This window comes from Dipodomys spectabilis, unplaced genomic scaffold (genome assembly GCF_019054845.1).
Source record: "Dipodomys spectabilis isolate Male_0828 unplaced genomic scaffold, ASM1905484v1 ptg000098l, whole genome shotgun sequence".
Taxonomy (NCBI): domain Eukaryota; kingdom Metazoa; phylum Chordata; class Mammalia; order Rodentia; family Heteromyidae; genus Dipodomys; species Dipodomys spectabilis.
In genome coordinates this window covers 3,302,506-3,325,170 of record NW_024870775.1, presented here as the reverse complement: position 1 = coordinate 3,325,170, position 22,665 = coordinate 3,302,506, and the positions used below count along the sequence as shown (strand labels likewise).

The 22,665-nt window shown below is 41.2% G+C and overlaps 1 pseudogene; it reads left to right on the top strand.

Moving 5' to 3' along the window:
• Positions 1-5,783: 5,783 nt before the first annotated feature.
• Positions 5,784-9,921, top strand: LOC122113770 (annotated as a pseudogene).
• The last annotated feature ends 12,744 nt before the right edge of the window (positions 9,922-22,665 follow it).

Below are 22,665 nucleotides of genomic sequence, written 5' to 3'. Positions count from 1 at the left end.
AAGGAAGGAGAAAGAGGAGAAAAATAGAGTGGAGAAAAGTCAGAAAGGAGAAAGAAAGGAAAGGAGGGAAAGAGGAAGACAGCAAAGAAAAATGGAAGGAAGGAAGGAAGAAAACAAGGAAGGAAGAAAGGAAGACGAGAAGGAAAGAGGAAGGAAGGAAAAAATAGAAGATGTGATTAGAATTGGAAACCATTGTACTCTACTGGTGTTAATGAGTATGGCACATATATTATGGAAATACAGGGAAAAATCAAGCATACAATCACTTATCTAGCAATTCCAGTTTTAAGTACATTCACAAATGTATCAAGAGCAAGGATGTGAATGGATATTTCTACATCTATTTTGATAACTTAAATCAAGCAAAATGCTTCCGTGAAAGCTAAAGGTAACATAAACATGCAGTTCATTCATTCACCAATTCTAAAAATGCATACAAATCAATTTTTTTGTCCACATTGGGGTGTGAACTCTGTGCTTGGGCACTATTGGTCAACTCCTCAGCTCAAGAGTATCAATCTACCACTTGAGTCACAGCACCACTTCCAGTTTTCTGGTGGTTTACAGGAGATAAGACTCTCCTGGTCTGTCCTGCTCGGGCTGATGATTAATTCTCTAGAAAAAACAAGGCATAAACAACCAGAATTGGTGGGTGCTCAGGAGTTTATCATGTCTATAATCTTCCCTACTCTGGAGTTTGAAGTCAATCCAGATGCCCTTGGTAGATGAATGGATCAAGAAAATGTGATATGTGTGTGTGTGTGTTTCTGTGTGTGTGTGTGTGTTTGTATGTATGTATGATTGAATCCTATGCTTCCAACATAAAGAATGACATTGTCCCATTTGTTAGAAAATGGAAGACTTGGAAAAAATTATATTAAGTGAAGTAAGCAAGACTCAAAGAAACATAGGTCGCGTTTTCCTTTATTTGCAATAACTAGTATATGTCTAGGAGAAGCAGAAAAGTTCAAAAGCTATGTACATATGACCATATAAGATGATGCTAAGTGAAATGAAACCCAAGATAGGAACATAAGAGGTTATACCTTTCTTGCTCTTTTTTTTTTTTTTTTTTTGGTCCGGTCGTGGGGCCTGAACTCTGGGCCTGGGCGCTGCCCCTCAGCTCTTCAACTCAAGGCTAACGCTCTATGTCTTGAGCCACAGCGCCACTTCCGGGTTTTTTCTTTTTGCTTATGTGGTGCTGAGGAATCGAACCCAGGGTCTCATGCATGCAAGGCAAGCGCTCTACCACTGAGCCACCTTCCCAGCCCCGCTCTTTTTTTTTTTGAATGTATTTGTTATGTAGTATATGATTTTTTGTTTCTTTTTTATGTTCTTCCCCCATGGTATAACTCCTGTTTTCACTGTATTTTATTCCAGTGCCCTGCATCTTGCTTATACATTTTTCTAATTGTGGGAAGGGAAGGTAAATAATGAAATGCTGAAATAAGGGTACAGGATAACCCATGGCATCAAAGAGATGCACAAGACACTATGTTGAAAACTTTACAATTTCAGGGATGGGGGGAGTTGGGGAGGTGGGAGAGGGAAGGGATGGTAGGGGAAAAACAAAGGAGGAGGTAACAATGCTTGATAGGAAATGTACTCATTGCCTTCCTCATGTAATTGTGCCGCCACTGTTCAGTATTTTTACAATAAATACATGTAACTAAAAAATAAAAGAAATCTCAGAATCATGGTTGGAAGCCAGTTGGAGCAGAAAATTCTCAAGACCTATCTCCTATTGGCCAGCGAAGTTTTGGAAGAAGAGATTTGACTCAAGTGATACAGCACTGGCCTAGGTGAAAAATAATTTGAGACTGAATTCAAGTCTCAGTACCTGCACAAAAACAAAACAAAAATCTTCAGAAATACAGCTATTTCAGGAGCCATATGAATACCAATTGACTAACTTTTCCATATAACTATAGTATATATTGTGATATATATGTATCATCTTGCAATTAAATTTTTCATGGACAATGCTGACAATGGTGACTCATTGCCTAATCCAGTTGTTTTAAACTCATAACCTTGGGTTGGTCCAATGGGGAGAACTGTTAAGTGACATCACAGTGTCTGGTTTACATGAGATTTGCCAGGTATTTTGTAGCTAAGAACATCCTGGGTGGGAGAGGGAATCCTGTCCTGCTTCCTTAATGTGAAAAAGAACCTTGGCAGATGCGGAGAAGAACATACTTTCACAAATATGCACTTAACCTAGGAACTGGGAAGCTCTGCCAACCTGGGTTTTGATTAAAGATGCAGCGTTGGTGATATGGTTAAATGCTTCCATCAGCCCCCAGCAAAGGGATTATACCATGATGTGTGAAGTGGGGTGTTTGCAAGACTTGGGATGCAAAAGGAAAGCTAGAACCCTCCTTTGCTTGGTGCATTGTTGAGGAGATTTTGTATAAATAGACACTGGTATTGCATAAACAGACATTGGTAAGTGGGAGAGCTGATGTCTTGTAGTTTCTTTTGAACACAGCCTTCTCTCTGTTCCTCCTGCAGCTAGAGAAGTGTTAGTTTAATGAGGCCCTGGTTTAATTTCTTTCAGGCTCACTTGATAGAAAATGAGTCCATAGTGTGTACCCTAGCTTGAGATTGCTTTCCAAGGAACCAAGAGGCTGCTGTTCACAGTAGCAGCTGCCACTCAGGCTGGTTAAGTTCAATGGGTGGGTGGGGCTTAGGCAGTCACAAGGTTTTCTACCTGAATCTCCTGGAGAGGAGGCTCAGAAGCAACTGTAAAACCTCGATTTTAGAATTCTGTGTAGTCATTTTGAATGACTCTGTTGAATTCCACGAATTATTTACGAAGAACAATCAACAATCTCCTTCCAGTCACTAGCAATATAGTATAGTTTCATGATCACCTGTGCTGCAGCCCCTGGCTATGGGAAGTAAGGTTCCTAGTTCTTCAAAGGTCTTAGAATGGAATCTGCAGAAATTGAGTTTTAGAAAATCTTAACTGAGAAAGATAAGGATTTCTCTTAGGGAAAGAAGATTATATTCTACAACAATGCTAGAAAACCACCTTTGCTTAAGGAAAAAGGGGTATAGAAATTACTCAAGTGAATCAAGCATTTCAACATAAAGGGAAAGTTGAGGACGAAAGAAGTAAAAACAGCATGAGATGGAACTTTGCAATGATTTTTAAATATAGTAAAAATGATCATAGTAAAAATATGTAAATAGGATCTTATCATGATGAAAACCTTTTGAGCATTTTTTGGTCCTAGATTAGAGTGCAAAATGAATCCACGGAAAATATTTGCAAAGCATAGAGGTAATGAGGAATTAAACCTAGAAAATATAAAGAGGGGCTAGGAAAGTGGCTCAGTGGTAGAGTGCTTGCCTTCCATGCCTGAGGCCCTGGGATCGATTCCTCAGCACCACATAAACAAAAAGAAATAAGCCAGCAGTGGCATTGTGGCTCAAGTGGTAGAGCGCTAGCCTTGAGCTGAAGAGCTGAGGGACAGCGCCTAGGCCTAGAATTAAGGCCCAACGACCGGACCCCCATCCCCCCCACAAAAGAAAGAAAATATAAACAGCTCCTAAATAAAACTCAAGATCACCAGGAATAACAAAGTATTTCCATCGAATACTGTCAAAAACGAGACTGGACTAGCTATTCTTCTCCTGAATATATAAAAAAAGCAAGGAAGCATATGAAAATATTTTTTATATTGTATGTATTTCTCATGAGAGTAATAGAAAGGAAGGAGAAAGACAAGTAATTGTAGAAAAAAGAGACAGGGGAAAGAGGGAAAGGTGAGAAGAAAGAAGGGAAAAAGAAACATCAAGGAAGCAAGGAAAGAAGTCAGAATAGAAGGAAAGAAGGAAGGCAAAATAGAAACAAGGAAGGAAGCAAGAAAGGAAGGAAGGAAGGAAGGAAGGAAGGAAGGAAGGAAGGAAGGAAGGAAGGAAGGAAGGAAGGAAAGAAGGAAAGAAGGAAGGAAGGAAGGAAGGAAGGAAAACAGAAAGGAAGTAAAGCACAGTGAACAGTGATTATAAGTGGGAACCATTGGACATGGCTGGTGTTAATGAAAATGGGACATGTGCTGTGGTAAATACAGAGGAAAACTCAAGCACACAATTACTTATCTACCAATTCCAGTTTTAAGTACATATAAAAAAGAATCTAAAGCAAGGAATGTAAGCCTACATGTGTACATTCGTGTGGATAGGAATATTTCTAAAATGCCCAAATAACTCAAACACTCAAATAATCAAAATATTCTGTCTACATAGAATAAAATATTAGTCAGGTTCAAAAGAAAGGATACTATGACACATGTTACAACATAGAGCAAACTTGCTAAGACTATGCTAAGTGAACTATCCAGAGACAAAAAGGCAGATACTGTGTGGTTCTACTTGTGCAGGACCTAGTCTATTACATGTGGCCATAGTGGAATTCAACAGATTGTATAATGGATCATAGGAAATTGATGGCAAGTGGATGAGGAATGTGAGAAGTTCAATATCAAGATGCCAGCATCGAGGAAGGGCCATCTTGCTGGCTTATGCCATGGCAGAAGGCATCATATGGCAGAAGAATAGAGGATGGATCCAGGAAAAAGAAGTGGAGCTGACCTTGCCAAAAGGCTGAACAGGTCGTGCCCTGGGGCAGCAGGAGCCAATCACAGTTCAGGAAGTGGGGAGGACTGCAGGCCAGTGAGTGTCCTGAGACTTTAAAACCTGATCTCAGGGCCAGGTGCTTTTAGGACAGCTGTCTTTGGAGAGTTGCACTGCAGAGGGCTCCTGCACAGCTTCAAGTTCAGGTGAGCATCCCAGCCCACAGAGGCATGGTGGGAACAGGGGTGGAATAGAAGGCCTTTCAGGGGCAAGAGCACAAGCAGATCAACTTCCATTTCTGCCTCAGCATGGACATTGGGGGCCAGCTGAGAAGGGTGGTGGGGATGGCATAGGGCGGTGGAGTGAAACCCAAGGGTGGCTACTCCATCAGCCAGAAGATCTCAGGTCGTGCAGTTTGGTCAGACTCGGGATCTGTCCAGGTTGCATAAGGCAGCTGGACGCCTGCAAACTGCACTGTAATGCTCTCCCATTCTTGAACCATCAGGTAATATGCTCTTTTGCATCATTATCAGGTAACGTGCAGTGGGCAGAAACATGGGCTGATCCAAACCTAAGCATGGAGCCCCATGAGCTACCTGCTCCTGCTCAGGGGCTCGACCTTGGAGTTCTAGATTGCACTCTGTGCAGTACATGACCAAGTGCATGAATGTGACAGCAGGTTGTGATATTGGAAGCTGATGTGTAAAAGTGAGAATGTGGGGTGTTGTCTTCCTAGTTTGTCTAGGAAAGATATTCCAGAGGGTTTCACCCAAGAAGGGGAGAAGGCAGTGCACGACACATCCATCTTCTACTCTGCATTGGCTAAGGAGATGTCAGTGGACTCTGAGCTTTGGGGGATAGCATTGCTCCTAGCTGAGATCAGATATCCCATTGGGTGAGATTTTAGCTGGAATCCTAACATTTAAACCAACCATTAACCTTGCACACTTTGCTTCAACTCCAAGAGCTCTCGCCAGGATAATGTTCATGCCCATTGCTTGACCACATACCTCTACTTTGATGTTTTAACCCAAGTATATCCTTAAGCCTTAATATGGCTCTGGACAAATATTGGAAAGTCTTATTTAAATATCTAAATGTTCATGGTGGCATTAATTCTTTTCTAGCTAAGACTAAGCAGACTGTTGACATCATGAGTCACTGGAAATCCCGGCTTCATTTCCCTTTCCAGGCTTTCCAATATGGATCCTTCTCTGTTGCTGGCCATCCTTTGCTTGGGAATGGCCTCAGCTGCTCCAGTGTTGGATCCCAGTTTGGATGCACAGTGGACAAAGTGGAAGACAGAATATGGCAAAAGCTACCATTCGGTGGGTAATATGGAAAGTGTTCTGAAGGACGCCACAGACGAGATCCTTGCTGATTTAACTTTATCCAAGCCAGGTCTCCAAGGCAGTCAGCTAATACCAGTCATATAAGCAGGATGTGGGCAGATAGCCTGCTGTTCTCTGACTCCAGAAAACAGCTTCCCCAAATGCACAACATCCTGGACAGCGTCTCTCTCCATCTTTGTCAGCAGTTCCATTTAGTGAACGGCGGTTGGGTTTAAGTAGACAGAGTGCTCATCCCTTGTGCTTATTCCTAGGATGAAGAAGGATTGAGGAGAGCAATATGGGAGGAGAACTGGAAAATGATTGAAGTGCACAATGAGGAAGAGTGCCAAGGGAATCATACCTACACCCTGGAAATGAACGCCTTTGGAGACATGGTAAGTGTCCTGGGCTTTGCTTACAACGGGGCTTGCTCTCCTTACTTCTCCACAAAATGACCTGCTTTTGAAATATCTTCTTTACTCTTTCCTGAAGACTGATGAAGAATTGCAGCAGGGGGAAACTGAGTTTCAGCCCGTTAGGCCCAATGAGGAGGAACAAATATATCCAGATCTTCTATTCGGTGACCTGCCTGCCTCTGTGGACTGGAGAGAGAAAGGCTATGTGACCCCTGTGAAGGATCAGGTATGACAGTGTCACTGTCGACCCTTTCACTGCCCATAGCAAAGCCAGGAGTAGTTGTCACTTGGTTTGGCAGACTCTGTAGTGTCCTGGAGTTCGCGGTTCTTTTGGAAGCCTGTTCACACACAGGAGCTGATGTCCATGGCTTGGTATTTGCTTTGTGTATGAGGGAATTTTCTTCTCTTATCAGGGTCAATGTAATTCGTGTTGGGCTTTTTGCGCAACTGGTGCACTAGAAGGACAGATGTTCAAGAAAACGGGCAAACTGGTCTCCCTCAGTGAGCAGAACCTAGTGGACTGTTCTCGTCCCCAAAACAACGGCTGCACTGGTGGCCTACCACACCTTGCTTATCAATATGTTAAGAACAACGGAGGCCTGGACTCAGAGGAATCCTACCCCTATGAAGCAAAGGTAATTGCAGCTCTGTACCTTGTTGTCACTCCTGCCTGCATTGCAGACAGTCCACCAACTTCAGAGATAAGACTTGCTCTTCCCAATTCACACTTCAGATGATAGGGTCTTTTTCTGTCAACTCTCTGTTTCTGTCACTGTCATCATTAGCTGGGTCAGAGTTCTGTGGACTGGAGAACATAGATGGGTAACAATCGGGTGATTTTTTTATTGCTGTGTGACCCAGTGTATATGTATGCTATTCTTTAGCCAAGGATCTGTCCATGGTGAACACCTGGTATGAAGAGATAGAGATAGCCTGATTTTCCGTTTCAAATGAGCTAGGAATAGAATTTCACCTTCTGGTTTCCAACAGTGCTGACTTAGAAACCCTAAGTTACAAAGTGAAACTTCAGAGCTGGATGGCTCTAATCACATCTGTTCCCTCTTTCCCTTCAAAGAATGGACCCTGCAGGTACAAACCTGAGAATTCTGCTGCTAATGTCACTGGATATGTTATTCTACCTCCCAGTGAGCAGGCCCTTATGAGGGCTGTGGCCACGGTGGGTCCCATCGCTACTGGGTTTCATTCAGCCCATTCATCCTTCAAGTACTAAAAAGGAGGTAAGTGTGTTCTTTGTAGAAATAGATGCAGGACAAATGACAAAAGGATCCTAACACTCGACTGATTCTTTGTCATGCAAGGGTCAGGGAACATAGATGTTTTGGTGTAGAAAGGGCACCTGGTTTTTCAATATGTACATACAATTCTTTTGGACTTTATTTTCCCTTTTGATATTATTATTATTATTATTTTGTGGGGGGTACGGTCGTGGGGCCTGAACTCTGGGCCTGGGCGCTGTCCCTCAGCTCTTCAGCTCAAGGCTAGCCCTCTACCACTTGAGCCACAGTGCCACTACTGGCTTTTGTCTTGTTGCTTATGTGGTGCTCAGGAATTGAACCCAGGGACTCATTCATGCAAGGCAAGCGCTCTACAACTGGGCCACCTTCCCAGCGGCCCATTAGATATTATTTCAAGCCTGTCTCCATATCCCTATTTAAATTTGTCAAAGTAAAAGTAGTTGCATCATGAAGTATTGGTTGTATAATTGAAATTTTATTCAATTATGGAATATTTATAAATGGCCAAAGATTTTAATAGTTTATATTTTTTAGGTTCACATATTCATTGACTTCTGTCAATGCTGGAAGTTGAACACAGGCCCTGTGCTTTAGCCTGGCTTTTTTCACTCAAAACTAATAGTGTCCCATTTGAGACCCTTTTCTTCATTGAGCTTTGTGCTTGTTAATTAGAGATGAGTCTCATGGAATTTCCGGCCAAGGTTGGCTTGGAACTGCAAGTCTGTAATCTCAGCTTCCTTCTAGTATTATAGATAGGAACTGCACCTGGACAACCTTCCTTGGTTCAAGGAACTTTGAATTTTATGCAGTGTCCTTGAAATAAAATGCCCAGATTTCACACACTGGTCTCCTCTCCTATTAGACAAACCTTTTTACCAAGGCATATGTGCTAATATGTATTTCTGTCAGTTTTCAGCCTAATTCCTAACTTTGTTCATGTAGTTCTGAAGGCTTACCTGGACTTTACATAATTTTGGTGAATGTAGAAATACTTTCCTTATTGTTCCTCAGAGTGGGGTGCTGTCAGGTTCCTGGAGCGTCCTATGTGGTTTGGTTTTCTTTTTTAGGTATTCATTATAATCCAACCTGCCCCAAGTACCTGACTCATGGCGTTGTGGTGGTTGGCTATGGATATGAAGGAGAAGAAGAAACAGAAAACAACAAATACTGGCTGATCAAGAACAGGTAAGAAATGGCCAAAACATGCAGCTTTCCAGGTTCATGACTATAATCCTACTCACTACAAGGCTGAGCTCTGAGGTTCAAGGTTCAGAGCCAGCCAGGCAGGAATGTCCATGAGACCCTTATCTTCAGTTAACCACCTAAAGACCAGAAGTGATGCTGTGGCTTAAGGGGTAGAAGACCAGCCTTGAGCAAAAAGAACAGCACCCAGGTTCTGAGTTCAAGTGCTAGCACAATCGTAAAAAAAAAAAGAAAAAAAAAAAGAAAAAGGAAGGAAGCAAGCAAGCAGGCAAGGAGGCAGGCAAGCAAGCAAGGAAGCAAGCAAACAAGGAAAAAAGAAAGATGGGAAGTGAAGGAGGGAGCAATAAATTGCCTAACCTACTTGTAGAAAAAAGTCCAAAGAGAATTTAATGTGGAGAGTCAGTATTGGTATACAGGCTCTACCAATTTTTATTCTACTGACCTATGAATGTGGGACTATAGAACTAGATTCTGACATCAGCTCTCTAGGGACAGGCTTTTAATATGGTATTTTTACCATTTCATATACATTCTGAAAGTTTTGAAACAGAATGTCCTTTCTGTCTCTACTTTATATTTTATTTATCTTTTGTTGGTCATGGGGTGGAACTCTGGGCCTGCACACTGTCCATTAGGTCTTCAGCAAAAGCCTAGTGCTCCTCCACTTGAGCCACAGTGCTACATATGGTTTTCTGAGTTTTTTTTGTATTGAGATAAGAGTCTCCCAGTCTTTCCTGCCTGGGCTGGCTTTGAACTGGGACCCTCAGATCTCAGCCTCCTGAATAGCTAAAATTAGAGGTGTGAGCCCCAGGACCATCTACCTCTACTGTTGTAATCCCTTGTGAACTCATCACATTGGACATGGACAAGAGGTTATGAGCAGATTTAGATCAAGGAAGGGTGAAGGACATTGGCCCATCTCAATTCTCTCTGCTGACTGTGTTGTGTTTAGCACGGTTTTGATTGCATGTGACTGTTCCTAAAGCCCTTGCAGTTTATGTTATGTATTAAAACTAACACTTGCTCTTCTTCAGCTATGGCACAAACTGGGGCATAAACGGCTATGCAAAGGTGGCCCGAGACCGAAACAACCACTGTGGAATTGCCTCCTTTTCCCTCTATCCCACTGTGTGAGATCTTGGATGGACATAAGTCTGGGACAGCCTTCTCTGAAGGGGGCATTGTCTTCACCGCAACCCCGTCCTACTATGTAGGACCAAATGCTTGATGATCCAAGTTGTGATGTACATTTTAAGATCTTTTTCTACTTGTAAGATGATACCACGCGTGTGATTGCTACCATAAATGGATGTATATTACTGATTCACTTAATAATGTGTTGACTCAAATGACTAATTTGTTTTAAGTTTTCTGTTTTATTTCATTTTGTGTATGTGTGTGTGTAATCAAGATTGCAATTAAGTCTGTCAGAAACATAGACATGAAGAGACTAATCATCCGCTAGGAGAAGTGGGTGGTCTGGTCTTCCAGTCATGCAGATCTCTGGAATCAGCTTCCCAGGGCTGTGTCTAAGGCAATCATTGACTGGAGTCAAATTAGACAAATATTGATAAAGGAAAATAGTTTTAATAAAGAAAAAAGATCACAAAAGCAATGAGAAGCGTGCATTATTTTACTACTACAAAATGATCTGAGGAAATACATGCATTACATTCAAGATGAAGGCAGTCGAGTTGAGGTATGGCACCAAAGACTCAGAGCTAGCCCCTAGAGCATCTTCTCCAACTACTGGTGAAGACCTCTGGTCATCTTGCAGTGAAGAAAAACAGGACACTGGTAGATTGCCCGTGTGAAATAGGACACACGGGAATTAAGGGAGAAAGACCTGGTTTTGAGACTTGTTGGGAAAAATAGTTCCAGACTTGGGAGGTGAATCCTAGAGGGAAAATCCTAAGTGAGAATGAGAGCTTCCTTATGACCAAGCTAGATACAATCTTTACATTATGAAAAAGTTTCACAGAAATGACTCCCAGACATTATTAGTATATAGTAAAGAGGTTCATCATCCATGTGTTTTCAAAAGCCTTAAATGTCCCAGATAAACATAAAGGAAGGCTAGAAGTAGTTAGTGAAATATTTTCATCCTCCCTGAGGGGATAGTAAGATAGAAAACTGGACCCAGCCAACAGAGCCTACAGCACAATCCATCCACATCCCTCTAGACTGGGTGCTATGTGGTGTTCGATTCTCTTTTGGCTTTCCCTACTACATGAGATACTGTTTATTTTTTAACTAAAGGAAAAATGTCACACCAGCAGTGAAGCTCCTTGGGTTTTGAATACCAGCAGGCAGTGTTGTAGGGAGACTTGTGAGAGTCACCCTTCCTCTGCAGGATGGGACCCAGATCTGATATAACTGAAATGTGCATAGCACCCACTGAGTACCAGCCATCACCACTGTGGAACACAGTTCTGACTTCAGTGGGCAGGTGCTGCTCTACTCAGGGCATGAGGTGGGAGGAAGGCATCAGCCAGAATAGTGATCAATGGGAATAAAAGATATGAGCATCTTAGCAGAGACCAGAGGTCAAAACCCCAGAGACAAGAGATGTGGTTAGAGCCCTTGAGGAAGATACAGGGTTGAGATGTGGAGGATGATACTGGTGATGGGTGGGTTTGGGACACAGAGGCACCACCGTGGCATGGAGTAGAAGAACATTCCAGGCAGTCTCTTCTAGGAAAACAATGACCTAAAACCCATCGGCCTGAAAAATAACAATGTCCCCCTTTTCCGGCTAGACTCAACTTCCTAGTTTGTCATTTAGAGTTCTTTCTTCATCCTGGAAAAACATGGAGGTTATGCTGCGCTGAACATCCATAACATTTATTCATTGAGTAGCTGAATAAACTGAGAAAATAACCCACTTCATTACATAGATGACAAGCAAATGGGAATTGGAAAGGACTCACTGATTCCTCCTTTTGTTTCCTCCAGCTCTAATTGCCCCAGAGCAAGGAAGTAGCTGGATTTTGAAGAACTTCCACAAACAGTAAGTTAAAAAGTAGCAAATTGCCCAGATGCCAGTGGCTCACACTTGTAATCCTGACTAGAAAGGATGCTGACATCTTAGGATCAGAGCTCAAAGCCAGCTTGAAGAGGAAGTTCCTGAGAATGTAAAGTATAACTACCAACAAGCCAGGGGTAGAGCTGTGGCTCAAATTGTAAAGCACTAGCCTTGTGTGGAAAAGCTAAAGGATAGTGTGCAGGCCCTGAGTTGATGACCCAGTTACCAGCACAACCACCAATATGTAAATACACATAAGTTTGTGTATATATGGACAGAGACCCATTCTAAATAGAAGACAGGCAGAAAGGTTGCTCAGTCCTTTTCAGGGTTTTCTAGGATCAAGATAAACTCTTGAATCTGACTATAGTCCAGATGTGAATGACTGGTAAGCTCTAGGCAATAAAGACCATCAATATAGATTGTTTTTTGTTGTTTTTGGTCCTGGGGCCTGAGCTCTGAGCCTGGGCACTGTCTCTCAGCTCTTCAGCTCAAGGCTAGAGCTCTACCACTTGAGCCACAGTGCCACTTCAGGTTTTTCTGCATATATAGTGCTGAGAAATGGAACCCAGGGCCTAATGCATGCAAGCCAAGCACTCTACCACTGAGCCATCTTCCCAGCCCCAATATAGAGGTTTTTACAATCTACTGTAGGACTAATAAGCCTTTGATGAAAAGTCGTATCTCAAGTATACATATAGTTCAAGTGAAAAATCAGAACATGACTGGTTAACCAGTGCTTTCTTGTCTCATTAAATTCGCAACACAATTCTGTGTGGCCACTGGTGTTATCCACTTTTTATACTAGATATGATCAACATTTAGGGATGGTATATTATTTCCTTATATTCATGCCTAATAAATGTAATGAAAATTATTTACAATTGAAAACCATATAATCAAGTAGAATTGGGTCAAGCTTCCTGGACATGTGCTGCTTAACTCATGGAAATTTTTAATTCATTACATATAAATGTAGACATAAATATAGAGCATAAAATTTACTTAAGTAGAAGGTTCTTTTTTTTTTTTTTTTTTAAGTAGAAGCTTCTTGATGTTGGGTAACTTGGGTTATCAATGTTTAGAATTTTCAGTAAACATGTTCTTTTTTAACAACTCTAACAAACATCAATTAAATTAACAAAGGAAGCAGAAAAAGCATACAAATTCTCACCATTCTGATAATCCAGATTGAATAACAAAAAGATCAAACTGAAATAAAAATTCAGACAAGTCTCTAATGACCTTCTTCTCATCCATGATATGGATGAAAATTAAAGTGAAAACAGGACAGTTTAGCTACTGTAGAAATAGTCTGGCAGTTTCCAGAAAGTTATGCATACGATTAGTATCCTGGGTATTCAAAGGGAAATGAAAAAGTACTTTCCTGCAAGTCTGTTCACAAATGTTGGTTCCATTGTCACAATATTGAAGAGAGTGGGAACAAACAGTTGTGCAGAGGTCACTCTGTGCCCATTTTACATCTGAGGTTGGTCAAGGCAGAGAGGAATGCAGAGGTAAGCCTGGTAAGTGTTGGGGCAGGTGGCACATGCAATTCTAGCTGTAATTCAAGCTACCAAGGAGTCTGAGATCTGAGGGGTCATGGTTCAAAGCCAGCTGGTTGAGGAAAGTCTGTGAGATTTTTTTTATCTTTAGCAACCAGCAAGCTAGAAGAGGATCTGTAACTCAAGTGGTAGAATGCCATCCTGCAACACGGCCAAACCCTGAGTTTCAGCACTAGTTCTGGTGCACAAAATCAGAAGAGTGATGAGTGTCAAATCCCTTCTAAAACTCAGAAATAACTGTAGTGTAAGCCAGCAAATGGGGTTTAGTAGAGGAAGCTCAGGTTTTGCACTTTTCTTCTCTATACAGCTCTATTCACCATCTACTTTATGCCAGCAGAAATGGAATGCAATGTTCAGGACATTGAGGTAAAGCCTCTAGGCTCTTAGGAGCCAGCATCAAGACTTTGGAGCAGATGTGGGTTCACTATTGTCCTGCTGGAAAGGAAAAGCAGGCGTATAGCTGTTAGTCCCAGGGCAATAATGATAGGCCCAAGCTTCTATCATCCTAGCTACTTGGAAGGTAGAAATCATGGTATCAAACTTCAAGAGTAGCCTGGGCATACAGGTTATACAGACTACTTAGTGATGGCTGGGGAACGTGGCAGGTCCTTGTTATCTTCCTATGATACTGGGAAGCAAATAGGAGAAGGGAAATTCATCCCAGCCTATCATAAAGCAAGGAACCAAGGCCAACAGGTCTCTGGCGGCATGGCACAGGGCCCTGAATTTAATTCCCAGCACAACAAAAACCATGAAATAAAGTAATGACATAAGCTATACAATGACACTTGTCAAAGCACAGCTAGGAATATTTGTTTAAAGGCTTTGGGACGGTATTCCTGTATTACTACTGTATTGGGTTCCGTCAGTAAGGGATAGAGATTTGCCTTAACCCCTAAAGCAGCATGGGCAAGATCTAGTGGGAATTCATTTCCACTCAACAGCCAAGGGTCAGGAGGGAAACACCTCAAGGAAAAAGAACGGTAGGTGACTCTGTCTCAACAGTCCTGACACAATTCTTGACAATGACTGGCCTGAGTGGTCAGACATCACAGGTGCATGGTGGAAGAGGAATCTGAACCGATGTGAAGGATGATCAAATATGAAGAACAGGATCTTTTTGTCAGGTGCAGTGGCTCATACCTGCAAGTCTAGCTAATGTGAAAGAGAATGGTGGATGCTAAGAAAGGAAAGAAAGAGGGAAGACACTAGCTGAAAAACAACTAGAGCAAACCAGGTTGACAGTGTGACTCAGGTGGTTGCAGGAATTGCTTAGCAAGAACAAGACCCCAAATTCAAGTCCCAATTCTGCAATTATACAAAGAATGAAAGCTAGACAAAGAGAATGTAAGAAGGAAAGAACACTAAAGAAAGAAAGAATGAAAGGATGAAATAAAGAGAGAAAGAAAGAAAACCAGGATTCTTTCCTAGGACTAGAGGTATGTAGACAGGACTAAAATATGATTCAGCAGTGTGATCAGAGTAACCGTTATCAAAATGTGAAGAGTTGTTTGTACAGAGGATGGGAAGCCACAGCTTTCTGGCTCAAGGGCTCAATATGTCCCTTGCCCTGTGCCTCATGACTGATTCCTCCCTTGGTGCTTTTTAGGAGCCAAGAGCTTAGCCGCTTGCTAGATTCATTTAGCTGCATGCCTTTAAGTCTAAATCAAGCATAAATGGTTCAGTTCAAGGTAAAGGTATTAAAAACATGCTGTTCAGCATTATTTACTATAGCTAAGATATGGAACCAACCCAGATGCCCCTCAGTAGATGAATGGATCAAGAAAATGTGGTATATATACACAATGGACTTCTATGCCTCCATTAGAAAGAATGACAATGCCCCATTTGTTAGGAAATGGAAAGGCTTGGAAAAAATTCTATTAAGTGAAGTAAGCCAGACCCAAAGGAACATAGGTCCCATGGTTTCCCTTATTTGCAATATCTAGTATATGTCTGAGTCAAGCAGAAAAGGTCAGATAAGGTGATGTTAGAGAAATGAACCCTAAGATATGTATTCAAATGTTTTTTTTCTTTCATGGGATTGTTTCTAACACATTTATAAGATTATTTCTTTGTTGCTTTGTATGTCTGCCCCCACAGTATAACCCCTGCTTTCACTGTATTTGATGTCAGTATAATTTGTGGAGGGGAAGTGGAAAAACAAATCGTTTAACTAGGGATACAGGTGGACTCCTTGCAATGATGAGATGTGCAAGTCATTATGTCGAAAAGGAACTTTACAACTTTGGTGCAGGGGAGGGGGGAGGATTTGGGGGGGCAGAGAGGATGGGATGGGAAGGGGAAACCAAGGAGGAAGCTACAATGCTTGATAAGAAATGTACTCATTATCTTGCCCATGTAATTGTAACCCCCAGTATTTTCACAATAAAAAAAAGAAAGAAAAACATGTTGTTCATTCATTCACCAAGTCTAAAAACACATACAAATCCCTTTCTATCTTACAAGATCATGAAAAAGTAATTAAATCTGGTAATGAAGATCTTCAATTTCATTCATGATTCTCATACAACCAAGGTCTGCACAATATAAGGTCTGTAAGGTTTGACTCACCAGTGACTTCCCTTGGGTTCTGCTTTCCCTGGGACCAGTCTCCCTTGCACACCTGCTCATTTTGGTGTCTGCTGCCTCTGCCTTGATGTAACTGTCCTCACATCACTCCTGGAGCTGTGCTCCCCAGTGCTATCCTCAACTGCAAATGAGTCACTGAAAAGCCAGTTTCTGTTTGGAGAGTGAAGCCAACCTCTGAGTATGGTATCTGGTGTTTTTCTGGACCGATGCTAAGAAGCCAGATGCACTAAGAAGCAAGAGCTCACTATGGAATGCTTGGTTCTATGTTCAGGGAGTTACAGTTTTAATATGCATTTTCTATTTATTATTCTTTGTTTCTTTTGCATGGTCCAGTGTTTTGAATTTAGGGCCTAGGTGCTGTCCCAGAGGCTTTTTGTGATCAAAGTAAATGTCCTACCATTTGATCAACACAATATCATTTTCAGCTTTTTCTCAGTGAAAATAAGAGTAAGGTGGTCATCTCAGATCTAAGATGGGGAGGCTGAGGCTTGGAGAAGCTGATAGGAAAGGCACACATGGATGGAATCTAAGGGAAAGTTCAACCTACAAGTCAGGGACTATGAGAAGAGAGTGATACCTTCATTATGTGTGTGTGTGTGTGTGTGTGCTTGTGTGTGTGTGTGTGTGTGTGTGTGTGTGTGTGTGAAGGTGGTCTGGGGCTTGAATTCTGGGCCTGGTTGTAGTCACAGTTTTTGTTGCTCCAGACTAGCGCTCTACCACCTAAGCCACTTTTTGCTTTGTGATGTTTGGTAGGTAATTGGAGATAGGATTCTCATGCACTTTGCTACCTGTGCTGGCTGCTCAGATCTACAATCATCAGATCTCAGTTTGCCAACTTGCTAGGTTACAGGCTTCAGACACAGGCACCAAGCTATCTTCATTAGTTATGGCTATTATTTTTATTATTATCACCATCATCATTCTTATACTTCTTTTGTATTGTGAAAATACCATACCCAGGGGTTACAATTACATGGGCAAGATAATGAGTACATTTCTTATCAAGCATTGTTGCCTCCTCCTTTGTTTTCCCTTCCCATGCCTTCCCACTCCACCCTCCTTCCTCCCCCCCTTGTGATAAGAATTCTCAGGCTTGAACTGGAAGTCTGGAGAATGCCTAGGAGCTTTTGTTCTAAAAGGCTAGCAATCTACCACTTGAGCCACAGCTCTACTTCCAGCATTTTGAAATTTAATTGGCTGAGTCAAATGGATTTTTCTGCCCAGGCTGGCATTGAAACTTGATCCTCAGATCTCATTTTCTACATAGTTAAGATTACAGAATTGAGACACAGATGCCTGGTAGAGTTTCATGAATTCTTGATGGTGGACTTACTTACCTATTCAGTTAATTTTCTGATGACATTATTCTCCACAAATTGGAAGGCACAAACACTCAGAAATTGCTGGTACTCACTAATTTCTCATGTGTATAATCTTCCGTGCTCTAGAGGTTGAAATCTGAGAATCATGGTTGGAAGCCAGTTGGGACAGAAAAATTCTCAAGACCTATCTCCAATTAACCAGTAAAACTTGGAAGAAGCGGTTTGGCTCATGTGGTACTGAATCGGCCTGGAGTAAAAAAGCTCACTGAGAATTCAAGACTTTGAATTCAAGTGTTCGTTAGTTCCTGCATAAAAAAACCCAAAAAGATCTCTGAAGTAAAATTATTTCATGAGTCATATGAATATCAATTAACTAACACTTTTCCATAGATAGTATTTATTAGGATGTATGTGTGTGTGTGTGTGTATTACCTTGCAAGAAAAGTTATATTGGCTAATGCTGATAATGCTGACTTTTTGGCTAATCCAGTTAATTTAAATTTCTGATCTCAGGTTGTTCCACTGGGGAGAAGTGTTAAGTGATAAGAGGTGTCTGCTCCCCATTTGATTTGTCACTTTTTTTTTTTTGTAACTCTGGACGTCCTGGGCTGGAGGGAAAATCTTAATGTGAAAAAGAACTTCAGCAGATGCACAGAAGAACATACTTTCTCAGATACTGCACTTTACATAGGAACTGGGAAGATACAGGGTGGGTTCGTGCCTAATATGTGTGCATCAGCCACCATCAAAAGGATTTTACCATGGCATTGGGGGTGGGGAGTAGAAGAGTTGGAAGTGAAAGAAATGGCTAGAACCCCACTTTACTATGTGCTTTGTTGAGGAGAATTTGTCTAAGTAGAAACTGGTGCCAACAAGACCTAGGGTTTCTCCTATTCCATCCTGTAATGTTTTCAGAGTGTCTGCTTTGACCCCGAGGTCTTTGATCCCTTTGGAGTTGATTCTGGTGCAGGGTGATATATAAAGATCTAGCTTTAGTTTTCTACAAGTATTTAACCAATTTTTCCAGCACCATTTACTGAAGAGGCTGTCTTTCTTCCATTCTAGATGCTGGAGAGTTGTGGACTGAAGGGAACCTTATTGCATGGTTGGTGGGAGTGTAAACTTGTTCAACCACTTTGGAAAGCAGTATGGAGGTTCCTCAAAAGACTCCACATAGAGCTCCCCTATGACCCAGAAATCCCACTTTTGGGCATTTACCCAAATGTTCACAAACAAGACCACACTGAAGCTACCAGCACCAGTATGTTTATTGCAGCATTATTTACTATAGCTAAGATTTGGAACCAACCCAGATGAATGGATGGATCAAGATGAATGGATCAAGATGAATGGATCAAGAAAATGTGGTATATATACACAATGGAATTCTATGCTTCCATCAGAAAGAATGACATTGTCTCATTTGTTCGTAAATGGAATGGATTGGAAAAAATTATATTCATTGAAGTAAGCCAGGCCCAAACAAACATAGGTCCCATGGTTTCCTTTATTTTCAATATCTAGTATATGTCTGAGTCAAGCAGAAAATCTTGTTGTTAGGGAAATGATATGTATTCAAGTATTTTTTTTCTCTGATGTGATTGTTTCTAACACATTTATAAGATTATTTCTTTGTTGCTTTGTATGTCCCTCCCCCACAGTATAACCCCTGCTTTCACTTTATTTCATGTCGGTATAATTTGTGTACTGGAAGGGGAAAAACAAATTGACTCTTTTTTTTTTTTTTTTCTTGGGTAAGGTCGTGGGGTCTGAACTCTGGACCTGGAGCTGGCCCTCAGCTCTTCAGCTCAAGGCTAGCGCGCTACCACGTGAGCCACAGGACCACTTTCGGCTTTTTTTTTTCTTCTGCTTATGTGGTGCTGAGGAATCGAACCCAGGGCCTCATGCATGCAAGGCAAGCGCTCTACCACTGAGCCACCTTCTCAGCCCCGGGAAAAACAAATTGAATAAATAGGGATACAGATGGACCCATTGCAGCAACGAGATGTACAAGTCGTTCTATCGAAAACGAACTTCACAATTTTGGTGGGGTGTGTGGGGGCTTAGGGGGAGGATGGGAAGGGATGGGAAGGAGAAACAAAGGAAGAGGCTACAATGCTTGATAAGAAATGAACTCATTATCTTGCCCATGGAATTGCAACCCCTCTGTACAGTATTTTCACAGTAAAAAAATAATACTAAATAGAAACTGGTATTGTCTAGACAGACGCTGATAACTTGCAGTGCTCATGTCTTGTAGTTTCATGTGAACACTGCCTTCTCTCTATTTCTCCTGCAGCTAGGGACTTCTTGGCTTAATTCTAGTTGGGCTCACATTCTGTCCTCTAGGCTTAGCTTGCTTTCCAAGGAACCAAGAGGCAGAGCAGCAGCTGCCACTCAGCCTGGCCAACCTCCATGGGTGGGTGGGCCCAAGGCAGTCACAAGGTTTTCTCCCTTCACCTCCCTGCAGAGGAAGCCCAAGGGCAACTGTAAAACCTGGACTTTAGAATTCTAATATAGATATTTGGAATGATTCTGTTGAATTCCAGGAAGTATTTCCAAACAACAGACAATCAATAATCTCCTTCCAGTCACTAGCAATATAGTATAGTTTCACAATCACCTGTGCTTCAGCCCCTGGACATGGAAAGAAGGATTCCTAGTTTCAGAATCTCAGAATGGAATCTTGGAAAATTGAGTTTAAAATCCTTAAGGGAGAGGGTAAAAGTTATCTCCTAGGGAAAGGAGATTATTTTCAACAATGATTAGAAAACCATCTTTTCATAGTTGATGTGGGTATAGAAGTTAATCAAATGAATCAAACATTTAAAGATAAAAGTAATGATGATCAAAGAAGTTAACAAAAAAGCATAAGGTAAAATCTTTATGACTTAGAACTTGGCAATGATTTTCACATGTAGTAAAAGTAATTATAGGAAAATTAGATAAGCAAGATGTCTTCATAATGAAATCATTTTTGCATTCAAAGGCTCCAGAATAGAAGGGAAAAGCAATCCAGAGAAAACATTTGCAAATCACAGAGGGAATGAGGAATTAAAACCAAGAAAACTGAAAGAGCTCCTAAATAAAACTCAACACCACCACGACTAACACAATAACTGCATTGAATAGGGTCCAAAAGGAGAATTGAGGACAAATAAGCGCATGAAGATATGTTTCATATCATATGTATTGCTCATGTGGAAAAGACAAATCAGAATCACAATGAACTACCAGCTCACAGGCATTAGGAGAAGCACTGAAAGGAAGGAGAAAGAGGAGAAAAATAGAGTGGAGAAAAGTCAGAAAGGAGAAAGAAAGGAAAGGAGGGAAAGAGGAAGACAGCAAAGAAAAATGGAAGGAAGGAAGAAAACAAGGAAGGAAGAAAGGAAGACGAGAAGGAAAGAGGAAGGAAGGAAAAAATAGAAGATGTGATTAGAATTGGAAACCATTGTACTCTACTGGTGTTAATGAGTATGGCACATATATTATGGAAATACAGGGAAAAATCAAGCATACAATCACTTATCTAGCAATTCTAGTTTTAAGTACATTCACAAATGTATCAAGAGCAAGGATGTGAATGGATATTTCTACATCTATTTTGATAACTTAAATCAAGCAAAATGCTTCTGTGAAAGCTAAAGGTAACATAAACACGCAGTTCATTCATTCACCAATTCTAAAAATGCATACAAATCAATTTTTTTGTCCACATTGGGGTGTGAACTCTGTGCTTGGGCACTATTGGTCAACTCCTCAGCTTAAGGGTATCAATCTACCACTTGAGTCACAGCACCACTTCCAGTTTTCTGGTGGTTTACAGGAGATAAGAGTCTCCTGGTCTGTCCTGCTCGGGCTGATGATTAATTCTCTAGAAAAAACAAGGCATAAACAACCAGAATTGGTGGGTGCTCAGTAGTTTATCATGTCTATAATCTTCCCTACTCTGGAGTTTGAAGTCAATCCAGATGCCCTTGGTAGATGAATGGATCAAGAAAATGTGATATGTGTGTGTGTGTGTTTCTGTGTGTGTGTGTGTGTGTTTGTATGTATGTATGATTGAATCCTATGCTTCCAACATAAAGAATGACATTGTCCCATTTGTTAGAAAATGGAAGACTTGGAAAAAATTATATTAAGTGAAGTAAGCAAGACTCAAAGAAACATAGGTCGCGTTTTCCTTTATTTGCAATAACTAGTATATGTCTAGGACAAGCAGAAAAGTTCAAAAGCTATGTACATATGACCATATAAGATGATGCTAAGTGAAATGAAACCCAAGATAGGAACACAAGAGGTTATACCTTTCTTGCTCTTTTTTTTTTTTTTTGGTCCAGTCGTGGGGCCTGAACTCTGGGCCTGGGCGCTGCCCCTCAGCTCTTCAACTCAAGGCTAACGCTCTATCTCTTGAGCCACAGCGCCACTTCCGGGTTTTTTCTTTTTGCTTATGTGGTGCTGAGGAATCGAACCCAGGGTCTCATGCATGCAAGGCAAGCGCTCTACCACTGAGCCACCTTCCCAGCCCCGGTCTTTTTTTTTTTGAATGTATTTGTTATGTAGTATATGATTTTTTGTTTCTTTTTTATGTTCTTCCCCCATGGTATAACTCCTGTTTTCACTGTATTTTATTCCAGTGCCCTGCATCTTGCTTATACATTTTTCTAATTGTGGGAAGGGAAGGTAAATAATGAAATGCTGAAATAAGGGTACAGGATAACCCATGGCATCAAAGAGATGCACAAGACACTATGTTGAAAACTTTACAATTTCAGGGATGGGGGGAGTTGGGGAGGTGGGGGAGGGAAGGGATGGTAGGGGAAAAACAAAGGAGGAGGTAACAATGCTTGATAGGAAATGTACTCATTGCCTTCCTCATGTAATTGTGCCCCCACTGTTCAGTATTTTTACAATAAATACATGTAACTAAAAAATAAAAGAAATCTCAGAATCATGGTTGGAAGCCAGTTGGAGCAGAAAATTCTCAAGACCTATCTCCTATTGGCCAGCGAAGTTTTGGAAGAAGAGATTTGACTCAAGTGATACAGCACTGGCCTAGGTGAAAAATAATTTGAGAGTGAATTCAAGTCTCAGTACCTGCACAAAAACAAAACAAAAATCTTCAGAAATACAGCTATTTCAGGAGCCATATGAATACCAATTGACTAACTTTTCCATATAACTATAGTATATATTGTGATATATATGTATCGTCTTGCAATTAAATTTTTCATGGACAATGCTGACAATGCTGACTCATTGCCTAATCCAGTTGTTTTATACTCATAACCTTGGGTTGGTCCAATGAGGAGAACTGTTAAGTGACATCACAGTGTCTGGTTTACATGAGATTTGTCAGGTATTTTGTAGCTAA